Below are 25,828 nucleotides of genomic sequence, written 5' to 3'. Positions count from 1 at the left end.
TCTATATATGTGAACTAAATGCAAATGTATACTTAAATCTCATAACAATTCAAACAGAAACTCATACAGATTTTACATCTGGTTCCTTTGGCTCAACATGTTTGTAAGATTCATCGACATTTTTTGTTTATAGTAACGGTTCGTTCAGTTCCACTGAATAAATATGTACAATGTTCTTTTTGTATTGTTCAGCATTTCCAGTTCTTTCAGTCAGCAGCATTAGGCTGCTATAGGTGACCCAATCAGAAACAGAGACCACTAACTTTGTTATTGTTGTTGTTGTCATTACTGTTGTTAAATTTGAAGTCTGAATTTCTGGGTAAAAAAATAAACAAACTTTTTTTTAAGCTATTGACTTTCACTACTAATTGCTTTCCATAAAAGCTGTGACAAGTTGGGCTTAAGAAAAAGAATCAAGTTTTCCCAAGGGATGCATAAGGAATAGTCTAATCATAAAAAAGAATTAAGTTCTACTAATAATGTTTTATAAGCAATATACCTGCCTAATAACATAAATTATAAGTATTAAAATGTTATCATATTTCACAAAATTCTTCATGCTAATATATCAGTTAGTTCTCACAAAATGGAGGGGTAAATGTTCTTTCTGTCCCATTTTAGTGATGAGGAAAACTGAAGCTAAGTCAGCCAGTGGCTGAACAGCCTGTATCAGGCTACATCTTGCCTAAATTACTAAAGCAATGCATTCAGACCCCTCTAGGGTAAAACAGATGCCAGGGACAAAGCAGATCATGCTTTGGGGTAGAAATGACCAGTTCAAATCATCTCATTTCCCAACAGACTCTCCACTCCCTGTTCACCCCAAGGAAGTAACAAAACCCCTTCCTGAGGCCACACCCTTATACCAAGGAGTCCCTGAGTGCTCTTGTGCACCCATGACATGAGAAGCTTTTCTATCACATAGTACAGCCATTTGCTCAACTGAAACACGCATAAAATACTTTTGCCATGACTATCTTCTTTAATCCTCATTGGTGGGAGTAGTGGGGGTGAGATGGGGGTGTTTTAATGCTGGCCTTAGGACTTGAACTCAGGGCCTGGGCAACTGTCCCTGAGTTTTGATGCTCAAAGCTAGTGCTCTATCACCTGAGTCACAGCTCCACTTCTGGCTTTTGGTGGTTAATTGGAGATAAGAGTCTCATGGCTTTCTTGCCTGGGCCAGTTTCAAACCTCAGTCCTCAGATCTCAGCCTCTTGAGTAGCTAGAATTACAGGCATGAGCTACTGATGTCTGGCTTAATCCTTTTTGCAGATGCAGGAGACTAAAGAGCCGTGCTTTTCACAGAGTCACAGAATGAGGGAGAGCAGAAATGGGCCTGACCCAAGCTTCTACCACCCACCACAGAAATGAAAAATGGAAGAGTTGGTGTCAAAGGTGAGCCACAAAGCAAAAGGGGCAGGGCCATTGGGATCCCGGTGCTTGCCAAAGAACTGCTCGCCTAATTACTAACTGCCTTTCCCCCTATTCTGTGGGTACAAGTCTGATCACATGTAAGATTCTCCCTGTGTTTCCGTGGATACAAAGCAATCCTAATTTCAAACTCCTTGCAAATGGCACAGGAGTGAATTTAATTTTAATAAAAACAAGGAAAAAATCATATGTGTGAGCTTAATAAAAATCTAATTTGGGCAATTTGAAGCACGTAAAATAAGGCCTTTATGTAAAACTAGCAATTAGCTTGTATAAAACATTGAGGTAAGCCCTTGGCACTGGCCAGGATCAGGAGCTAGAGGCTCCAAGGATAGGAAGATGTAGCAGTAGTACATAAAAGCCAAAGATGGCTCCTAGTATCTGAGGATGTGAGCTCAAGTCCCCTAACAAACACTTCTGAGACCTTGAGCCAGTTACTTCCTTCTCTAGACCCTTCTGCATCCATCCCAATGGTTGATCAACCTGCTTTACCCAGTATAATTTGGTATGGACAAATAAGAAAACCAGTAGGCAAGTGTTTCCTATAGGAGTCCAATGATGGCTATTTCATTACCTCTGCCATCTACCATACTTCCCGGCAATCAGAGATGGGAGTTTCTGTGATCACATAACTGGATCAAGGACCTGAGATGAGATAGAGATGTGTCCTTTCACATTCCCCTTACCCTAAGCTGAAAGGGACCTAGGATTGGCTGCCAGAGGCAAAACTTATTGAGGTCATCTACAGGAACCAGATGCAAATCTCCAAGGCATACTAAACCTGGAGGAAGGAGTAGGTCATCTGACCAGCAATTGCTATTGCAGCCCAGGGACACCAGGGCAGGTGTCCTTCACCTAGACAGCTCTGCAGACAGGCTGTGTTAGTCCCATTTGCCAAAGAAGAAAAATGAACTACTAGGAGGGATGACAGCTAAGCTTAGGTGACCCCATCTAGACTCAAGCCTGGCTTTCTGATTCCCCTACCAGACCATTTAGCAGCTTCTGTCATGATTACAAAAGCACCTGTGGAACTGTACACTTGGTACCTATGTTATACCTTCATGTTCAGCTTCTGTCCAAGCTCCTGGGGGCCACTACAAGAAGTGTGGCCTTCCTCACAGACGCTCCCACAAGCAGTGGCCTGTCCCCATCCATCTGCCACACCGCCCAGCCACCTCTCCACACAGAAGGCAATTTCTCCTAGTGCCTTCCTGAAGCAAAGTGGGTAATTAATTGCACTGAATAACACATTAAATGTACTAATAATTGGGTAGTCACAGCAAAATGATTACTTTGAAGAAATATTACCCATTCCCTGTTGTACTTGATATTTTTCCTTATTTATCATTATCATTTTAATCAATAATAGTCACAATACTAATAAATCTGTCTTAATTTTAATTGTGTTCAATTGAGTGTACCAGTACTTGAGTATTCTGAGCATACTTCATGATTTATATTAATTTAAGATCACTTAAAGACAAATTACAAAGTGTGTACTTTCAAGTAGGTAGGCAATTATGACAAAGTTTCTCTAGATTCAGCATTTTCCGGCATGGAGCTGTGTGAGGTATTAGGCTGTGTGAGGGTCTGGATGGAGAGATGGGAGGGAGACAGATAGTCAAAGCATACTTGGGAGTAGCATAAACTTGGCTTGGTAGGGAAATATGATGAGTCTCTCAGTGGCTTTGCCCTGATTTCTGTTATTTAGTCATTAATGAGTATTCATCTATCCATTCACAAAGACCAAGGGCTAGACCCTGAACAAGGCACCAGGAGACAAGGAGACAGAATAGAGAGACTATTAGAGAGGAACCAGAAGCCCCAATCAAGGTTCTGATAAGAGTGGCAGTGGCCGGGCGCCGGTGGCTCATGCCTGTAATCCTAGCTACTCAGGAGGCTGAGATCTGAGGATCACGGTTCAAAGCCAGCCCAAGCAGGAAAGTCCGTGAGACTCTTATCTCCAATTAACCACCAGAAAACCGGAAGTGGCGCTGTGGCTTAAGCAGTAGAGCGCTCGCCTTGAGCTGAAAAGCACAGGGACAGCACCCAAGCCTAGAGTTCAAGCCCCACGACCAACAAAGAAAAAAGAGTGGCAGTGGTCAACAGGCAGAAGAGTTAACTAGCTTTCAAACAAAGTGAATGGGAAGTGTGCCTAAAGGCAGAGAGGGGCAACTTCTAGGTCTCATGAGTTGGATTAGATTTAGCAGGAAGTGGGAGCATGGATTCCATCTGTGGCAGACAGCTAGTTAGAAACCCTGGCCGACTGAAAACTTCCACAGGTAACAGGGGAAATGGCGGGAAAGAAAACCCAAAAGGGAAAATCATGATGATTTTGACCTTCAGACATGGCTTTGAGTGGACAATTGAGGGGGCAGTTGGTGCCAGAAGGGAGGATGATTGAAGGTAACAGGAGCAAGCCAGGCTTAGAGGGGGAGAAGAGGGGTTTCTTTGGGTCTTACTCAATGTGAGCGGCCAGGGAATAACCAGGTAGAGAACTAGCAAGTCAAGTGCATATGTTGATTGGCTAAAGTCCAACAAAAGTGGTCACCCCTGGAGGGGAGGGGCTGGGAATTCTCTAGAAGAAAAGTCTCACAGGAAGAAAGTGAGAAGTAGTCACAGCCCTTGTGTTTGGGGGCCTGGCTTCACAGGTCAACAGTCTCATAGCCTGCCAGCCCCCTTGGGGGGTCCAGCCTCAGAAGTTTCTTCTTCCCTTCTCTGCCTAGATCTGGCACACAAGAGAGAGCTTTAGAATCAAATTGTGTCATGTTGACACTGAACACAACTGTGTTTCTCTAGCCCGGTTTCATTTGGCCATCCTGCCACCCTAAGGGCCTGATATAAGGACTTGACCTTGGACCTATGATTCTGGGAGCAAAGGACTCGCAACAACACTGGTGGTGCCCACGTCTCTGTGGTCACTATATATGATAAGGGCATCGAGGTCCTGGCACCAGCAACCAATTGTAGGGTGGTTGCAAAGGGTATGCCTGATTTCTAGAAACCTAGAAGTCGAGAGGAATTTAATGGGAAAAAGGCTCCATCTCCTGGTAATAGTCAAAACCAGCATTTGTGCAGCACTTTATAGTTTATAAGGATAGATCTGCTTTTTAATTCTCATTTAGCATCTTGACTCACTGGTGGTTGTCAGTGTAAGTGTAGATTTTAAAACTATCAAGCTTACATGTAAGATTCATACACTTGCATCTATGCTAGTTATCACACAATAAGTATCCATAAACACATGGATGCGTAAATGGCATGGTGTTGGAACCTTCCAACTACTCCATGTCATTACCAGCCTTGTCATCATAAGTGGAAGGACGGACATGAACTCTAGACAGAGGGTTGATATGTGGAATGACTCAGAACCCAGAACTGACCAGCTTGACTTCCTCTAGTTTCACTTGGATAACAGATACTAAGATGCCATTAGTGCTGGACACCGGTGGCTCACACCTGTAATCCTAGCTACTCAGCAGGCTGTAATCCTAGCTACTCAGCAGGCTGAGATCTGAGGATCATGATTCAAAGCCAACCTGGGCAGGAAAGTCTGTGAGGCTGGAAGGATAGCTGTGGCTCAAGTGGTAGAAGCATCCTTGAGCAAAAAACAAAAAGCTAAGGGACAGCACCCAGGCCTTGAGTCCAAGCCCCAGTACTATCAAGCACATGCACTTATGCACACATGCACACATGCACACACACACACACACACACACACACACACACACACACACACACACACACACACACACACAGAGTGTTTGCAGCTTTCCCTTTGCTAGTCCTCTTCTGTTCATTTAAAGGAAACAATGGGTATATATGCTATTTTACCTGTCCCAAATAGCATAGTCAATCCATGCTGGCTATACCCTTAGGCAACATGACTTGAAGAATCCTCCAGTTTGTTCTGGAAGCAAGAAACTGGCAAGCCCTGAGTCCCCACACCCTGAAATCTCTAGCAGTGCCATTCATGGTTCAGAGTGATACCTGGGAACATTTTCCTCTCAGTGCCTGAGAAAAACTAGTCCACTCCATTTCTCTCCAAGTTTCCAGCATCAAGATAGGATCGAATCTCTGTCAAGTATCAGCTTCCTGTGTGATGAATGGGCTCTTGATGTCTATCTTCATGTCTGGAAGGTCCAAATCCCCAACTAGGGTGACAGATCTACCTGGGGACATAGCATTTGACAGAGAGAGCCAGACCAATCCATCGCTTCCTGGAGCCCCTGGAGATCTGGTTGAAGACAAAAGCTCAGGACAAGGAAAATAACAATAGCTCTTTGCTCGATCTACACATTCTTCAAAACAATATTCTCCCAGCTCTCTAGCCTAGGGATTTAATAAGATAATCAGCAACTGACTGAAATAACCCACATACCCAGCTTTAGGCTCTTCTAATTTCTACTTCTCCTCATTTAACTTGATCCACTCCAGACAGGACAGAGAGAGGGTCAGGGTGCAAAATATGCAGGAAGAATGGATCTTCCAGGGTTGGTTAGTTTTTCACGTATGATCCTATAATTCACTGAACACCACCACCACCCCACCCCCGATCTAGCAGCTGTGATGACAGAGGTGACTACAATCTATCTGTAGAGGGCAAATGCAAACAGGGACCCCTGTGCTGTGAAGAAGGCCACACTGTACTTCTGACTTATCACTGCTGCTCCTGCGGTCTGCTGCTTGAAATGCTTGCAAGCCAGGCATGGATGGCTGATGCCTGTAATCATAGCTACTCAGGAAGCTGAGACCTGAGGATCTCAGTTCCAAGCAGGAAAGTCCATCAGGCTCTTATCTCAATTAGCCACCAAAATGCCAGAAGTAGCGCTGTGGCTCAAATGGTAAAGTACTATCCTTGAGCAAAAAAGCTCAGAGACAACATCCACAAGTTAAACCACAAGACCAAACTGACACAAACAAACGAATAAGTAAGTAAATACACGCTTCCCACAATCATGATTAAGAGAGAAGGCTTTGAATTTAGACATGGGGCATTTGTCAGCTATGTGACCAGCATGAAATCCTAGGCTCTCTTGCCTTAGAGAGAGAGAGAGAAGAGATATGACAATGTACTGAGAGTAGTTTTCAGAACTGGCTGGCACAAATAGCACAGATGCCATTTGGATGGGTATCAAATGTTAGCTACTTGAGTTTCATATTGACCCCAATGACGCTGATGATGATGGAGGTGGTGGTGATGGTAGCGATGGTGATGATGATGGTGGTGGTGACAGTCATAATGATGATGATGATGGGAAAGGCGGTGGTGGTGGTGGTGATGATGATGATGATGATGATGATGATGATTTTAAGGTCTAAAACCACTCGGTGCCCCGGAAGGAGGCCCGGAGCGTGGGGTGCTGTGCGGTGACATGCGCGTCTCTGTTTGGGCCTCGAGGCTTCCTCTCGGCGCCTTCTTCCCGGCAGCTGCTCCATCAGCAGTCCATATGCTGCCTCGCGGAGAGCAGCTACCAGACGGCTGCCAGGCCCACAGGAGAACTTTGACGCTGAGTGCAGGGCACGCGTGTGCTGTCGTCAGTCCCCACCAACCCCTCCGGAGAGGCCTGGCTCAGCCTCACCCACCTGCACCGGGCGCCCTCTCCCCTTCCCTCCCCCGCTCCTTCTCCTCCTCCCTCCCCAGTACAAGTGGGCTGGGGATCTGTGGATCTGCCTGGTTCCGGGGGAAGGGGTGGCGCATGGCGAGGCGGCCAGCTGGAGGAACAGGAGGGGACAGATGCCACGGGGGCCCCTGCAGGAAGAAAGCGAGGAGCTAATTGTCTCATTACCCTGGAGCGATTTCTCCCTCCGTGGCCCTGCCACACCGTGTGGAAAGATGTCCCCGGCGTGTGCGTGTGCAACAGTGTGTGGGGAGAGGAGGGAGGGAAGAGGGGATTTTCTAGGCTGCATTGCACAGGACATCCTAGCTCTGGTCCTCAGGCCTTGGAACTCCTGCTCCGACCGATTCCACCATGCTTCACAGCCCCTCAGCTCATTTCACTGTAGGAGAAACTTCACTGTGTCTCCCTTCCCTCATTGGTCATACACACACACACACACACACACTCACACACACACACACACACCTGTTACACTCTATCACTCCTTTCCATTCCATTCCTTAAAATGTTCTGGCTTGTTCTTGTCCATCCAGGTGCTCAGCCCATTTCTACATGGGCATGAGGTCCTCCTGCTCCACATGCCCCGCCTGGTGCCCTCCAATCAGTGCCCTCCACTCCGAGCCCTCCAATCAGAAGCCTTTGCCTTCCACACCACCCTCAGGGACCCATTCTAAACCCACCTGTCCCTTAGCTTCGGTTACATAGGTCTCCTGCCTTTCTCCCTCCAGTTTCGGACTTCCTGGTGTAAGAGGGAGGTGGCTGAACTCCCACCTATCACCTTCACTCTCAGAGGAAACCTCAGCCCACACTCTCCCATCTCTGCCTTGTGAGTGACAGACCTAAGAAGTGCTGGGAATGATCCCTTGACTCCATTTCACCATGCCCGCAGCTGGAAGACAGGAAGAGTATTTATGGCTCATCCCCACACCCTGTCTACATCAAGGAGCTTCTAAAACATAGTCCAGCCCAGGTTTACCTGACTGGCCCTTACAGGTGTGATTCTCAAGCCCTCTAGGTTGAGTGCTGCTGGCCTCACCCTTTCCAGGCTCCTATCATGTCATCCGAGAACTCTATTTTCATATCCAGGGTACATATAATTCTATCAGTACACAGCACATGGCTGTGTGTGTGTGTGTGTGTGTGAGAGAGAGAGAGAGAGAGAGAGAGAGAGAGAGAGAGAGAGAGAGAGAGAGAGCCATCTCTGTGTGCTTAACCAAATAGTAGGTGTTTATTTTTTCTTGTGATAATTTTGCATGAGCACCTCATCATTGCAAGATGGCTACTCACTTCTAGCCCCACACTTGTATTCTAGGAGAAAGGAAAAACAAAGGAGAAGAAAGAAAAGGAAGAGGAAATGGTAGGAGAAAAGACAAGGAAAGCCCCATGGTTTCCCTTATTTGCAATATCTAGTATAGGTATGAGTCAAGCGGAAAAGGCCAGATAATGTGATGTTAGGAAAATGAAACCTTAAATATGTATTTTAATGTTTTCGTTTCTTTCATGCATGTGTTTCTAATGCATTTATAAGATTATTTCTTTGTTGCTTTGTATGTCCCTCCCCCACAGTGTAACCCCCGCTTTCACTATATTTGATGTTAGTATAACATGTGGAGGAGATGGGGACAAACAAGTCGTTTAAGGATTCAGGTGGACCTGTTGCAACAATGAGAAGTACAAAATGTCATGTCAAAACCAGCTTTACAATTTCGGTGTGGGGGGGGAGGGGGGTATAATTGGGTGGGGGGAGGGGGGTAAAATTGGGTGGGGGGAGGGGGGAGGCGGGGAAGGGAAGTGAAGGGTAAACAAAGGAGGAGGCTGCAATGCTTGGTAAGAAATGTATGCATTATCCTGCCCATGTAATTGTTGCCCCTCTGTACAGTATGTTCTCAAATAAAATAAAATACAATTAAAAAAAAAAAAAAAAAGACAAGGAAAGTAGACTAGTGCCTATATCTGGGGAAAAAAAAACTTTCTCCAAAATACCAAGGAGGTTTCTATTTACATCTCATTGGCCAGAGCATGTCACATGGTTACCCTCAAGGACAAAGGAGACTGGGAAATGTAGTTATATATTGCGAGTCCAAACAATGTTGGGATTCCATTCATCAACAGAGGGGAGATGACCTAAAAGGTGGTCATTCCTGAAGGTATACTTCCCTCAGTAAAGCACAGGTTCCAAGAGGCCACGTCTGTTCATTCTCATGGTTGTGTCCCCAGTGAGCCCCAGTACCTGGCACATGGTATATGTTCCAAAAATGTGTGCTAAATAGGGAAACCATCCACTAATGATGCTCAAGTGGCAGACCTCCAAAATTCTCCATCAACTTTTCCTTGCAATTGTGTATTTGCCAGAGTTCAAAGGCAGCTACACCTCCAGCATCTTACTCTGGGTTCTCCATGTGCCACGGTCAGGCCACAATAAATCAAATCCACAAAGGCTCATTCTGGGCTACCTAGGATATGGCCTCCATGTTTCAGTTCTTAATTATTTTAATAATTAACTGATTGATTACATTTAATTAAATAATTATAATTAATAATTATGAAGTTGAAGATTAAAGGAAAAAATTGATGCCTAACATCCATAATTACATAGGACTAGGTGTGTCCATGCATAACAATTGACTGGAATTCACATTGTAACACACATTTATTGAGATAGATAGATAGGTAGGTAGATAGATAGATAGATAGATAGATAGATAGATAGATAGATAGATAGAAAGATAGATAATCATTCCAAAGAAAAGATAGTCTTTGCCTTTTAGTAGAAAAGACATCCACACCCATTAAAAAAAATCTTGGGTTGGGAAGGTGGCTCCGTGGTAGAGTGCTTGCCTCAAATGCATGAGGCCCTGGGTTCGATTCCTTAGCACCACATAAGCAGAACTTTGACTCAATGATAGAGCACTAGCCTTGAGCTGAAGAGCTGAGGGACAACACCCAGGCCCAGAGTTCAGGCCCCACGACTGACCAAAAAAGAAAATCCTGTCTTCATAAAGTGCTTTATATTTGACGAATGAATAGAAAAGTAAAAATTCAGCAGAAGAATTCTTGGGACCAAGTGTTAGGGGCTCATGCCTGTCATTTTAGTTATTCAGGAGGCCAGTATCAGAGGATTGTGGTTTGAGGCCTTTCCAGGCAGAAAAGTTTAAGAGAGCCTATCTTTTAAAATAACCAGTAAAAAGTCAGGCTTGGATATGTCTTAAGTGGTTAAGCACCAGGCCAGTTAAGCAAGCTAAGCAAGCTGAACAAGCTCAAGGCCCTGAGTTCAAATCCCCACACCAAAGTATTCTCTTAGACAAATAGACTTTGGGGGTTTGTTTGTTTGTTTGTTTGTTTGAATTAATGACAGAGTATCAGGTACTCAAATCCAATCTAGAAATCCTTTAAAAAGAATTTACATTTTAGGGGTTGGGAAGTTGGCTCATGGTAGAGTGCTTTCCTTGCATGTATGAGGTCCTAGGTTTGATTCCTCAGCACCACATAAGCAGAAAAGACCGGAAGTGGCACTGTGGCTCAAGTGGTAGAGCACTTGCCTTGATCTGAAGAGCTGAGGGACAGCGCCCAGACCCAGAGTTCATCCCCCATGACTGACAAAAAAAAAAAAGAAGATAAAAAGAGTTTACATTTTAGGCCAATCGTTTTTAGGGAGGGGGGGAACAGCTTTTGATTGAAGTTGTCTTCCAGCAGTTGCTTTTGCAGGCAGAGTGAAGCCAGGACAGCTGTAGCTGCTCTGAGAAGGGGTCAGGAAGCTCAGTTCCTCTTTCCTGGAAGATGTCAATGTCTCGGCCACAGGGTGGAACAGGTTTCTCTACATACTCCATGCGCCCAGCAACCATCGGATTCGAGACATTAACAAAACCCACCCAGAACACTTCGTTACAGCACACAGGAGATCCCACTGAACACACTGTTGCTTCAGAAGGCACCCAGTTTCTTCTTTACCATAAGAATTTTAAAAAACAAGACCCTCCTGGTGTCCCTTTTCAGTGTGGTCCTGAGGACAGGAAGAGAACATGAAGCAAATCCACATATTCTCTCTACCATGACCCATTTTTATTTGTTTGAGTGGCAAGAGAAGCTAAAGCCTCCTCACTTCGCATGATCCCCAGCGGTGACTAAGACACCGGTGTCGAAGCTAAGACACTGTCTCAGCAAGAGGGACTTTTAGGGCTGGTGATGGGTTTCAGGGAATGTTTTGATGGGATTGCTTGGGTTGAGGATCACACATTGCCAGTAGTCTGCATAGACCACTTTTGCTTGTGTGGTATGCAGGTTTGCATTCACTTGAGCTCAAATAAGGAAGGAGTGATGTCATGGTAGAGAAGGCTAGGTAATATCCGGGTGTCTGCAGTGTGAGCCCCCATCCTTCTGTCTGTGACTCTGAGCTACTTATTTGTGAGTGTGTGTGTGTGTGTGTGTGTAGTAGTAGTAGTAGTAGTAGTAGGACTTGAACTCAAGGCCAGAGTGTTGTCCCTTAGCTTTTCTGGCACTCTACCACTTGAACCATAGATCTACTCTGGCTTTTTGGTGGTTACAATAAGAAAGATAAGAGTCTCACAGACTTTCCTGCCAGGGTTGGCCTCAAACTACGATCCTCAGATCTCAGCCTCCTGAGGATTACAGGTATATGCCACTGGTGCCTACTTGAGCTCTTTATTTCCAAACCTCTATCTTCTCATCTGAAAAATTAGGGTCTTGAACTAACGAATCTTAGGGCTTTTTCTACCCCCAATCTGGTGATTCTGATGCTGCAGAGCCCACAAGTCCAGTGTTGGATGAGAGAGAACGGCCGAGATGTATACATCCACCACTGAAGACTTGTGAGCTCTTTGCAGCTACCCTTGCCCCACAATGCCTCTGCCTGTCAGAGGTGCTTCCTGTCAACTCAGAACCTTCTAGATCATCTGGGAGCAGCCAAGGCACATCTCAGGACATGGCTGTAATGTCATTTGAGTCTCAAACTACAAGAATGCTGCCCACCCCGTAGCACATTCCTCCACTCCACCAAACACTTCCAAAGAGCCTGCAAACGGGGCTGGCTTATACAGAGAAATAATTTCTGTGTGTCCCTCCTCTGACCACATTAGTCATTCAGGTGTTGAAGAACAGTAAAAAAAAATCCTGCCATCCTAGTTTATGTGACCATGAAGATTTATTCCTGGGGACAGGTCATTAAGTTTTCTTCCCTTTCTTTTTTTCCCCCTCAGATTCCCAAGTACTCACATTTTTTGACTCTATGTGAGGAACTGCAAACAGCTATGATTTTGGTAAGAGAATCAGCACTAAATCAGGATTTCCTAAACTGACAAGCTCACTCTCCCAGAGAGACATTCTACACCCCTGTTCTTCACCTCCTTTTACACAAATACTTTTGTGCCAAGATTTCTTTCACATAAAAGCCACATTCACCATTGAAATACTCACCCCCCCCACCCTGCCATATGTGGTAGTTCCAAAGCTGACTGCACAATAATGGACTGTCAGAGCCTGAACACCCCATAGTAATTGTAAGGGGTGGGGAGAGACCCAGGATCCAGGTTTAGCCATGATATACTATACTATGTAACCTTGGATGTGTCTTCAATTCAGAGCACCGACCTTTATGCATCTCTGGGATATTGTGGGATTAGGTCCAAATGGTGGCAGGGTGGGAACTGGGAAGCTGTGTGCAGCTGGGTAGGCTGGGAACTGCCTTGATAGTTTGGGGTTTTTAGCATGGTTCTGCTGGCCGCAGCCTGGAGAGTCTTCCCTTCCAGGAGAAAAGAGAGCTGGCAAATCCCACAGAATGGGAGATTTTTACCAGCTATATATCAGACAAGGGCCTAATATCCAAAATGTACCTAGAGCTCAAAAAATTAATCCCTCAAAAAATAAGCCCTCAAAGAACCAACAATTAATAATTGCTAATGACTTAAAGAGAGACTTATCAGAGGAAGAAGAATGGCCAGTAGACACATGAAGGAATGTTTACTATCTCTGACCATAAAGGAAAAGCAAATCAAAACAACATTGAGATTCTACCTCACCCCAGTTAGAATGGCCACTATCAAGGAAACAAATAACAATAAATGCTGGTGAGGATGTGGCCAAAAAGGTAACTACTACACTATTGGTGGGAATATATATTTATTCAACCACTCTGGAAAATAGTGTGGAGATTCATCAGAAAACTAAACATAGGGCTTTCCTATGAATAAACAATTCCACTCCTGGGCATTTATCCAATATACACAATCAAGATTACATTAAAGCCACCAGCACAACCATGTTCATCACAGCACTATTCACCATAGCCAAGATATGGAAAGAGCCCATATTTCTCTCAATGGACAAATATATGGAGGGAGTAAATGTGGTGTATATACACAATGGAAGTTCTTCATCCATCAGAAAGAATATTGTACCATTTGTAAAGAATGAAAAGACTTGGAAAAAATTATATTAACCAAAGTAAGCCAGATCCAGAGAAACAAAGGTTGTATGGATTCCTTCATTTGTGGTAGATAGAATGTACCTATAAATCTATAAGTAAACATGCTGGGTGATATGGAGGTTACAAATGATTTAACTGAAGTATAATACACTCTATGGAGAGCTTAAATAAGTAATCTTTCAGAAAGAGGTCAAAGCCCAACAAAATCAGCACCAGGAAATGGATACATGCAAGAGAAGGAAACTGGGCCAAGGAGAGAGGGAAGATGAATGAAGTGGGGCAGGGGGGGGAGAATGCAGTCAAGAATTCATTGTATATACCACAAAATTAAGAAAAGTAAGGGAAGGGGATGGTGGAAGGGGTGTAAGAATGTTGAAGGGGATGATACAGATCAAGATACATTGTATTTGTAACCAGCTTTGTGAAATGGCACCCCTTATGTACAGCTACTTAATAATAATTTTTAAATTTAAAAACAGAGCTAGCAAATGGAAAACTACCACAGGACATGCAGGTCCACTTCCTGCTGCTCTTCCAGTTAAACTACACGCCCCAATGGGCAGACACAGACAGAAGAGCTTGCGCATGACTCTCTGCAGTTTCCTGGAAAGCCTCTCCCCACTACAAATGGCTTGGTCAGGGAACCTTTAAGAACCTTCTTGCTGGGAGCTGGGAGTTCACACCTGTAATCCCAGCTACTCAGGAGGCCGAGATCTGAGGATCAAAGTTCAAAGCCAGCCTGGGCAGGAAAGTCTATGAGACTCTTATCTCCAATAAAATGATTTAGAAAACCCAGAAGTGGTGCAGTAGCTCAAGTGGTAGAATGTTAACCTTGAGCACAAAAAGGCTCAGGGACAGTGCTCAGGCACTGAGTGCAAGGCCCAGTGCTGGCAAAAAAAAAAAAAAAAAAAAAAAAAAAAAAACAACCTTTCTGCCTGGAACTAGAGTATTTGTACATCTCCCCAAAGCTGTGGGGATCTTGAAGGTAATTGTTACAGAGAACAGGATCTTGGATTAGTTTTGCATTAATCCAAAGGACTACTGTCCTGGCTAAACTCCAGACAGCATTCTGAGTGGCACAGTGCATATCCTAAAATCCTATACCCCTTCCAAAAGGAACCAAGACTATCCTAAAAGATAACAATCCAATCTTGCCAGCACCTATGGCTCAGGCCTGTATTCCTAGCTACTTAGAAGACTGAGATCTGAGAACTGAAGTTTGAAGCCAGCCCAGGCAGAAAGTCTATGAGACTCTTATCTCCAAAATGCTAGAAGTGGAGCAGTAACTCAAATGGTAAAGATCCAGTCTTGAGTGAAAAAGCTAAAAGACAACATCCAGGTCCTGAGTTCAAGCCCCAGTTCTGTCACTTAAAAAAAAATTCAACTCTTTCACTCTTTTTTTTTTTTTGGGGGGGGGAGGAGTGTCCGGTCATGGGGCCTGAACTCTGGGCCTGGGCGCTGTCCCTCAGCTCTTCAGCTCAAGGCTAGCGCTCTACCACTTGAGCCACAGCACCACTTCCGGCTTTTTTCTTTTTGCTTATGTGATGCTGAGGAATCGAACCCAGGGCCTCAGGCATGCAAGGCAAGTGCTCTACCACTGAGCCACCTTCCCAGCCCCAACTCTTTCACTCTTGAGCTGTCAAATTCAGCCTCAGAACAATACCAATAACCTCCCTCTCCAAAACAGGACAGCAGAATGAGAAATTTGAGAAAATCAGCATGCAAACAAGTACACAAAGACCTCTATAAATTTCTGTCTTCAAACCATCTATAAACTCCTGACTCTGCAAATAACAACCGTGTAAGTCTTCCCAGTAAACACAGGAAGCAGAAATGCAAAGACATTTCTAAGAGCCTGTTACTGACTAGTTGAGCAAAGCTTATAAAAGTTTGACTGTAGGCTGTCTTCCTTTTTACGGTTCTATAACTTGATCTGTAAAATAAATAAATAAATACAATCTTATTTACCAGCTCTCTTCTAGTGTGTTTCTGCAGTCTCCAGCCCAAACTGGATGGAAATGGAAAAGTTAATAGCCACCCACAGTCCCTCCTCCAGTTCTCACTGACTCTCCTTTTCCTGAGCCATGGGCCTGCTGTGGGTTATGCTTCTTGGGGAAAGGGACAAATTCTGCAAATGATCCCACCTGGGTGAATGAAAGATGCCCACAGCTTCCAGCCCATCTCCTGCTTCCTACCAATCCTTGCGGGCTCCAGTTTGCCCTGGATCTCCCACTTCCTGCCCATCATTCTTGCTCCACCTCCTGCCCTGCAGACTTCAGTCCCTAGCACAGGAAGTAGAAGTAACAGACCATCTACAGACACAGACTGACCTGTTCCCACAACCAAATAAGGTCCAATCCCTTCACAGAGCTCCTGATGTAAATGATAGGATACAGGGTATCAGGAAAGAAAGCCCAAGGCCTGCAGGGACTAAGGAAGGGAAATGTTTAATGTGGGGCACAGAACATGTTAGGTTGTTGAACTCAGGACCCACGATGCCTGTAAGTGCTTGCAGGCCAATTGTCTGCCTGTGGAGACAGCTGCTCTCAGAGCCTAAAGAAGACAAGGCCAAATGACTTCTGTTTATGGCTTCTGCAGTTGGGGTCACATCTGGACTTTGTATGATGTAGTATAACACTGTACCTGCTGTGTATACACACATACACACACACACACACACACACACACACACACACACACACACACACACACAGATACACAGCGTATGTGTTTCTAGTGAGTCACTTTTTCTTCTTTCCCTATCCTTCTCTTTTCCTTTGAAATGATGCTGGAAAATGCAAGGCCTTTTTGTAAACCGTAAGTGATCATGTATTTGGAGGCTAACATCTAAGGATGGTAACTCCTTGACAAAAGTCTCTGAGTCTCTTCCCTCTCATTCTCCTCTTCCAGGGCGCATCTGAGAGCACCAGCTCACCCTGAAGGGTCAGGTGGATATGTGTGTGGAGGAGCTCACTCCTGTGCGTCCCTGGCAGAGCCTCCTGGACCAGCAGAGGACCAGCAAGGGAACAGGAAATAGGATGAATACTCTTATGTAATGGCATGTCTTTCCTCCCTCCACTCAGAGAAAGAGCCATGGCAGCCATTTTGCTCCCCACTGGCCCTAAGACAGCACGGAAGGCCTGGGCCTTTACTGGAACCAGAAAAAAAGGAGACAGCAAGAAGGAGGAGCAGGGCCCGCAGGGGGACTGGAAAGCAGGAAGACAGATGGGAATGTGCAGCAGCAGCAGCAGCAAGAAAGATTCTCAAGGCCTCAGCTAGACAATAATTATTTTTCTTTTAAGAAAAGGAAACTTTGAAGGCTTGGAGTGAATGACTCACACCTGTGATCCTAGCTTCACAGGAAGCTAAGGATCATGGTATGAAGCCAGCAGGAAAGTCCATCAGACCCTTATCTCCAGTTAACCACCAAAAAGCCAGAAGGACAGCAGTGGCTGAAGTGGCTGAGCACTTATGATAAAGCTAAGGGGACAGAGCCAAGGGTCAAGTCCCAGGACTGGCACCAGAGAGAGAAAAAGAGAAAGAACTCTTTTTAGGTGTAGATCTAAATAGCATAACACTCTCATTGAAATTTTAAATACATAAACTGAAAGAGAAGGTAGTTGCTTCTGAAAATAGACTCAGTGGCTTGTCTAAGCAATGTTCCCACCATAAAACAACTAGCTGGGGAGGAGGGGGGAGGTGAAAATCATAAAGGAAATAAACAATGGATATCTGGAGGACTGACTCAGGAGATGAAGTGTTCTCAAAGAGAATGAAATCACCGTAAAAACCAAGGTAAGAAAGTAAAGGACTCTTTTGGCAGTTTGATGTCAAGGCCTTGGGCTTGCTAGTCAGATGCTTTACTACTCCAGCTTTGCCTCAGACTTTTTTTTTTTTTTGCTTTTGTCTTAGTTTTTGGATGGACGCTTCCATTTTTGCCCAGCATTGGACTGCAATACTCCTACCTATGGTCCCCTCCATTTGTGGGATTACAGGTATGAACCATTACACCAGTTAGTCAAGAGAAGATCACTACCTTTCTGCTCAAGCTGGCCTTGAACTACAATCCTCCTGATCTCTGCCTCCTGAGATCACAGGTGGGAGCTACCACCTGCAGCATTAGGATTATTTTACGTAAACAGAAGTTAAGCTTCAGTATTAAGAGAACTTTTCCAGTCCATAAAGAACTCATTAAAAAAAAAAAAAAAAAAAAAAAAACAAGAGACCTTGAAAGAGCCTAATCTTTAAAAAAATCCAAAATTCTAATTTCTCCACTATATAAATCATTATTTTTCTTTCTGAAGCTAGCAGGAAAAAAATAGTTGAAAAATAAAAGAGAACCAGAACCAGTCTAATCTCCAAATTTTCAATTGCAATATAGCAAGTTACAATAACAACTAGAGGTATTTGCAAGCATTTGAGGATTCTGAGGGTATACCACCCTTACTTCCTGGCTGAGGAATATACTCGAGAAAGTACATAACCCAGTAAATGCTAAGGGTCATCTCTGCCAAAGGTAGAAGTGACCTGATCACCTCCCAAATATTTCACCTCTTTTTAATTTTGAAGTTATTACCTTTAAGTAGTTGTACAAAGGAGATGCCGTTCAACTAAGTAATTTATGAAGACAGTGCATCTTGATCAATGTCAGCTCTCCCAACTTTCTCACCCACCCCTCTCAGCCCTCTGTTAAGGGAAGAGGTAGGGAAAAAAACACTAAGGTCCTAGGCACAGGTCAACACTGTCTAGGTAAAGATCCAGAAACAAAACAAATCAAAGAACGACTTTATAAACAGGATTGTTTCAAACTTAAAAGTTTCTTCACAGCAAAGGACATAACTAACAAGCTCATTAGAAGGCTCACAGAATGGGAAAAGACTTTTTTTTTTACCGGCTATCCATCAGACAAGTGCTTAATATACTAAATATACATAGAGCTCAAAAAATTAAACCTTAAAAAAGAAATCCCCCAAATACCAACAACCTAATTAATAAATGTTAAGGACTTAAAGAGAGACTTCTAGAAGAAGAAGTAAAAATGACCACTAGATACATGAAGAAATGTTCAACATCTCTGGCCATAAAAGAAATGCAAATCAAAACAACACTGAGACTCCCCCTTCCCCCAGATAGAATGGCCATTATCAAGAAAACTAGCAATAACAAGTGCTGGCAGGGATGTGGCCAAGAGGGAACACTACTACACTGTTGGTGGGAATGTAAACCCTCCAACCACTCTAGAAAACAATAGGGAGGGCCCTCAAAAAAATTAAACATAGAGCTTCCCTACGACCCAGCAATCCCACCCCTGGGTATTTATCCAATAGAGCACAAACAAAGCTACAGTTAAACCAAATCTTTCACCTCGTAATGCCATCACCTCGGGGCTCGGTTTCAACACACCCATTCCCAAGGGCGTCAAGCCATCAAGTCATGGCCATCGTCTGCTTTTTGACAACTCTATAAAACATAAGCTCCCCAATTGTTGCACACTGGGATACCTCCTGTCATGGCATTTATTCCTCTCACCTAGAAAAGCACATCTGGAGTGAGTTTGATCAACACTGTCCTACATAATGCTGCTGAAGAAAGGAGTCTGGCAATCTAAATCATTTGGGATGTGTGTGTTATATCAGGAATTCTAGCAGTCAAACACTTCACATGAATAGGAGCCATCATGAACCCCCAGTCACGGACATTATGTCTGCGGACATTATATCTTCACCTTCTGGGTAGACCCCATCTATGTCCTTTGGTCTCTTCCCATGGCCACCTGGACCATTCCCAGATCAAGACTCAAAGAAGAGAAGGGAAGTCCAGACAATGTCCCAGTCTGTGCTGGAACATTCTGTAGCTCACACCAAGAGATACAGAGAGACACAGAATGTATCCTAGGAGTAGGAGGAAATGACGGTCTGAATATCTGCTATCTTAACACAGTGAGCAATAATTTGCTTTATATACCTCAAATTTCAGTTTCAGTATACTGACTATTTCAAATATGGCTCACAAACAAATATACTAAATTCTATCAAAGTTCAATCCACTTTTTAATGCATACAGCTGACCTTATCTTTGCGATAAGCCTTAGGATTGCTCCTAATAAATTTCCCTTTGACTGTCAATAAACTTCATGCAGAACAGAAGAACTTGCTGTCTATACTTTGTTTTTGTTTTTCATGGAGAAAAGCAAATAACCAGAGCTTTTACCTGGAATTTTTTTTTTTTAAAAATCACTCTCTTGATAGCAAGGTTGAAATCCCAGTGAAGTCAGAGAAGTGATCATCTACCCTAAAGAAATAGTTGTGGGATTTGTTTGTTTGTTTGTTTGTTTGTTTTTCTGTATGGGGTTTGAACTCCGGGCCAGGGTGTTGTCCCTCAGCTCTTCAGCTCAAGGCTAGTGCTCTGCCACTTGAGCCATAGCTCCACTTCCAGTTTTCTGGTGGTTAATTGGAAATAAGAGTCTCACGGTCTTTCCTGCTTGAACTGGCTTTGAATCGAGATCCTCAGATCTCAGCCTTCTGAGTAGCTAGGATTACAGACGTGAGCCACAGGCACCCGGCCAGATGAATATTTTTTAAAACTTCCCTTTGAAAAGTGCTCCTTATTTAGGCCCAGCACTGCTAAAGTATTGTCAGGACACACTTATCAACTATTTTGTTTTCCAATTCCATTCATCAACTTCAAATAATTTGGGTCTAGATTCAAAACAATCATTGGCTTCGATGATAGTCTACAAGGCTTTTGGAAAGCCACACTTCTTACTCAAATATCTAACATCAATTGTGCATAAATAAATAAATAAATCCAGGTCCTTGGTAGATTTGTCACAACTCAAAGCAAAATGAAGAATGACTGGTTCTTCTGCACACAACGAAGAAACTTGGTGTTGTTAACACATCAGTTTGACCCTTGACTTTAGTTTTATATACAAGGAAAAAAAAGACACTTTCTGGTATTTTAATTCAAGTTTATCTCCAAGTAAAATTTGGCAGTATCACAAATGTAATACTTGAGGAGAATGTCTCCATTTGTGCAACATTTTTTTAAAAAATTATGCTTTGTGCATAAAAGAACTACTTCAAACAATATTTTTGCTTTTGTAGAAGAGTCCTGATCCCAAGTTATCTGTTGTAGAGAAACTCAATTTCCTTAGAAATCCTTCACTTCTATACATTGATTCTCCTTCGTCTGTCCACAGTGTCAGCCATTTTCTTTCTGACTTCTTGTCACTTACTTTATGTCATTTTCATTCTCTTGATGGTATTCCTGCTTTCCTGCAGCTCCTCCTATTAAATGTTTATTTTAGACTATTCTCTGTTGTAGCGTAGGCTTGATTTCTGATATAGTTTTATCTTTTACTGACTGATTTAGAATGCTTTGTAATGAAAAACAGTTGATCAATGAGTGCTAAGTGATGGTTGGATAAAGAGAAGTTCTGAGTTGCTTAGTAATATAATGTCTTGGTTTTGTTTTTTAAAACAATCTACCATTAATTATTTTGATTGTGTTCACCACAAGGAAATGATAAATGTCTGCGGAAACAGACCCGCTTACTCATATTTGAACATTATTCAAGGTATAGATGTATCAACATATTGCACTGTACTCCATAAAATAGGTCTGATCTAAGGGGGTCAATTAAAAACAAACAAATATAGAATGCTTTCTTACTCTATCTTTTGTGTGCCCCTCAACAACCATAAAGATTTCACTGTCTTACATCTTACAGTTTTGACTAAGAATAAGTTGGCTATTTTTGCATTTTCCAGACCTAAAATGATACTGTAATAACTGAATATGCTTTTCTAACCACACACCCAGCATGAGCCTCTAGAACTCTCCCCTTCCCCAGCTCAACAGCATCTACTTTCCCCACTCTTTGTTTTTTGAGCATAACTATTCTAGCTGTGACACAAAGCTGAAATGTCTATGATGAAGAACCCATAGGTTCCAGGGGATCCAGACACCCTGTTGTAGGCAGTAGGGACCTTCCTAAACGAGACAGTGCCTAGAGCCAGAGGATACACAAACCTCCAGTTTAGCCATGAAATATGGAACTCTATAGCTGTAGAAAGGCATCTACCATACAATGGAATTCTAGGCCTCCAACAGAAAGAATGACATCACCCCATTTGATAGGAAATGGAAAGGCTTGGAAAAAATTATATTAAGTGAAGTAAGCCAGGCCCAAAGAAACATAGGTCCCATGGTTTCCCTTATTTGCAATAACTAGTGTATGTCTGGGACAAGCAGAAATGGTCAAAAGCTATGTACATATGACCAGATAAGATGATGTTAAGCAAAATGAACCCCAAGATAGGGACACAAGTGTTTTTTTCTTTCTTGCTCTAGTTTCTAACGTATTTATAAGGTACCATGTGATTTTTTTTGTTGCTTTGTATGTCCCTCCCCCATGGTATAACCCTGTTTTCACTGTATTTGATGTTGGTATAATTTGGGGAGGGGAAGGGAAAAAACAAATTGTTTAAATAGGGATACAGGTTGACCCATTGCAACAATGAGATGTACAAAGTGCTATGTCCAAAAACCAACTTTACAATTTGGGGAGGGGGGTGGCTGGATAGGGGGAAGTGTAGTTGAGGAGGTGGGAGGGAAGGGATAGTAGGGGGGAAACAAAGGAGGAGGCAACAATGCTTGATAGGAAATGTGCTCATTACCTTGCTCATGTAACTGTAACCCCTCTGTTTAGTATTTTCACAATAAAAAACGTATTAAAAATAAACACACCAAAAAAAAAAAGGCATCTACCCAGCTTCGGATCAAATTAACACACACTCTGCCCTTTATAAAGAGAGGTGGTGCTGAATTAAATGATTACACATTTTCATGAGAGGATGAAAGCCAGGGATAGTTTTCAAAGTTGAAAGTGGTGAGAACACAAAGCTGTATGGATGGGGCAAGTCTAATCCAAAGCCGCATATTCATTAGACCCCCATGCAGTGTCATGATGCAGCCGTGGGTATGTCCATTTTACTTTGGGCACTTCTAGGGTTTGAACTCAGGGCCTTGGTGCTACCTAGACGGGCACTCTACCGCTTGAGCAACACCCCCCAACCCAAGTAGCACGTTCATTTTAATAACTGCTGGCAGATGTATGACCGAACAACAAATGAACTCATCCACGGTTTTTCAAACTCCAGTCTCTCGGTTGGTGGAGGAGATTCTAGATCAAGCGCAGTCTGGAAGAATTCTCTCCATGTCCAAACCACCTGCTTTCCTCTCTCACCACCTTTGTTGAGGATCTTTTCTTTTTAATGGCATAGTTTCACACCAGCAAAAAGATGGAAGAGCCACAGTTCGGCCTCCAAACTGTCAGACCAATCTTTCGTTCTCGCTTGCTCTCTCACACTGTAGACAACTCCATGGAGGCGGTGAGCGGTGAAGGACAGGCAGGCCTGCCGTGGGAGGTAGGTTGGGCAGATGTTTTCCTGAAAGGGATTAGCACAATTATGTGTGAGTGGCATGACCCAGATGAGCCACAGAGATGGGCGATACGGAGATAACAAGCTCCTGGTAGTTGTATAAGGGAGGAAGGGAAGGGATGACGAATGGAATGAGGCATTTCTTCCCACGTTTCAAAATGGATAGGGCTGAGTTTCAGCCAGGCCACCTTCTACAAGTAATCGCTGATTTGTTTTTTGTTTTGTTTCGTGTAAAGAGGGAATACTGGGACCAGGGCTGCCTGTCAGCTTTGCCAGCAGTCAAGGGTCAGCCCTGGCCGGCAGGGTCCCATCCACCCCTCTCCACAGAGGACAGAACTTGACCGTGGGGGACATCCTTTTTGTTTGCCCGAAAGGAATCAGCTTACATGCAGCACGACAAGGTGATTTTGAAAGTGATGATTTGGGGCATCAACTTTTAATTCTTATGAACATATCTTCCTTTCTAGACCATAAGTCTACTACCTCATTCATTTTACAAGCTGTATAGTATTCCATGAAGAGGCTGTATATCATTTATTTACTGATCTTCCCTTATTGGATATCTGAAGTATTCCCAAGCCCTTCCAACAGCTCAGGTAAAACTCCTGTGTACTATTAATGCTCATACATCTATTCATGTTCAAACAGGTACTCACTACAGCCAAGAATATATACACGTGTGCACACATCTCTGTGTACATGCATGAGTATTCCTGATGATCTATTCCCTGAAGCAAAACTGCTGGGGAAAAAAGGATACATTGTTTTTTAAATTCACTTCCAAATTGCATTTCAGAAGAGCCAGTGATTGACTTAGTCCTCAGCCATGAGAAGGTTGGGGATTACCTGCTCTCCGAAGATCTATACTGCACTTTGTTTCTTCTTAGCCAAGTTTTTTTTTTTTTTTTGACAATTTTCTGAGTGAAACAGAATTTTTTTGAATTTTTTTTTTTGAGAGAGCATCTTGCTATGTAGTCAAGACTGGCCATGAACTTGAGATCCTCTTGACTCCACTTCCTGAATGCTGGGGGGATAGCCATGCACCCCCAATTCCAAAAAGGAATTTCCCAGTGGAGGAGAGGAAGAGCAGAAAGAGGAAGGAGAGAGGAGTAAAGAAGAGGGGGAAGAAGAAGAGCAGGAGGAGGAGGAGGAGGAAGATGAGGAAGAATTGAACTTCCCTGGTCATTGATGAGGCTGAGAATCCTCTTCAGCCTTTTTTAATTCCTTCTCCAGAAACAACCTCTTTCCTCTGCTAGTTTACTGATGCATTATTTCTCTTTTTTTTCTTTCCATATTGATTCAGCTAATCCTTTATCTGCTACAAAAACTTTCTCCTAGTCTGTCACTTCTAACTTTGCCTATTTGTAACGGATGTATAGGGACTTTTGCTATCTTGAAGATATTGATCTTGGTCATAAATCTTGTAAACTATGTTCACCACCCATTTTGTTTGGGACTTAGCTGACTGAGAGGGAGTGTTATGATTCTTTAGATGCATAAGCCTTCCTGTATCTTAAGTTTGTATCTGAAGCTATTCCCCAACCTGGAAAGAGATGGTCCTGGGTCCCTCCCTCCGATTTCCCCAGTGATGACCTCTGACCCCATCTGGACCTGATTTGGCTGGGAGGTATGTGCCATGAGGAGTCCCACTCTGTTTTCTATAGTCTTCCAAAATAGTCACATTTCCCCATATCTTTCATCACACTAGTCCTCCTTTCCTCTCAGGCTTGCAATCCCCGCTTACTCATATGCTTCCTTTTTATTTACACTGAAAAGAGGCAGGAGTGATTCTGATCAGCAATCTTGACTCCATTCTCAGGGGAGGTGCGAGTGCTATTTGTTTTGGATGGAAAGGGAGAGTGCGGCCTGGGACAGAATCAGGGGAAGGCGGTGTCAACAGTCATGGAATTTGTTGTGAAAAAAGGAAAGTCTGGGGAAGAAATGGCGAAAGAGAAAACTACTGAGTCACAGAAGGAACAGGTTCTCCAAAAAAGGGGGGAGAAGGGAGGGTTACAGCAGAATGGGCTCAGGGCCGGAATGATAACTTCAGCCTTTCCCTACAGAAGGGGAAAGATGGCTTGCCATCTAGCCTGGTGGCTGGCACCATGCCTGGCCCAGAACTCGTTTCAGGGTTGGCTAATGGATGAATGGAGGCAAAGCACTTCCACTGCCGCATTTTTTGCTACAGTAAATAGCTTTGTGGGGGGTGGGGGGAGTAACTAGGAGTTTGAAGCTCTGGGCCTTGTTAGGCTGGTGCTATACTGCTGAGCCACAAGCCTAGCCCTGTTTCTCACTGGTTATCTCCAGCTGAGATTCGCCTCATTTTTTTTGCTTCCTTCCTACCATTGCTAGGCTCTCAGGTGGTTTCACCACATCCAGCTTCCATGTATAGAGATGGGGTCTTGTGGGCTTGACTGTCAGCCTAGGCTGGCCTGGCACTGCGAGCTTCCCAAATATAGCCTCTCACATAGCTTTGGATAAGGGTATGTTCCACTGTCCCAACTATACACTGACAGGGATATCACAAACATTTCAACCTGGGCTGGCCTCAAACTATGATCCTCTTGTTCTCAGCCTCTGAAGTAGGTAAAACTACAGGCCGTTGGCACCCAGCTGTTTAAATTAATAAATGTTTGTTGTGATAATTTAAAGTAATAGAATAAGGAAAAATAAAATATTTCTCTGCCTTTTACTGGGCACTTACTATGGTCTAAGATTACATAACAGATGCTCAATTTTAAAAATTTCTGCTTTATGCACACTTTATAAAAGAATGTTAAGAAGAATATTAAATTCTAGCACCTGACATTTGCCATCATTAATATTGGGCTGTATTTCCTTCCAGTCTTTCTTTGATAAATATCTTATGACAAAAGCTAACCTTTATTAAA

The sequence above is a fragment of the Dipodomys merriami genome, unplaced genomic scaffold (genome assembly GCF_024711535.1).
Source record: "Dipodomys merriami isolate MVZ:Mamm:240054 unplaced genomic scaffold, mDipMer1.0.p SCAF_11, whole genome shotgun sequence".
NCBI classification, from domain to species: Eukaryota; Metazoa; Chordata; class Mammalia; order Rodentia; family Heteromyidae; genus Dipodomys; species Dipodomys merriami.
The sequence above is the reverse complement of the archived record's forward strand: the minus strand, read 5'-3'. Positions refer to the sequence as shown.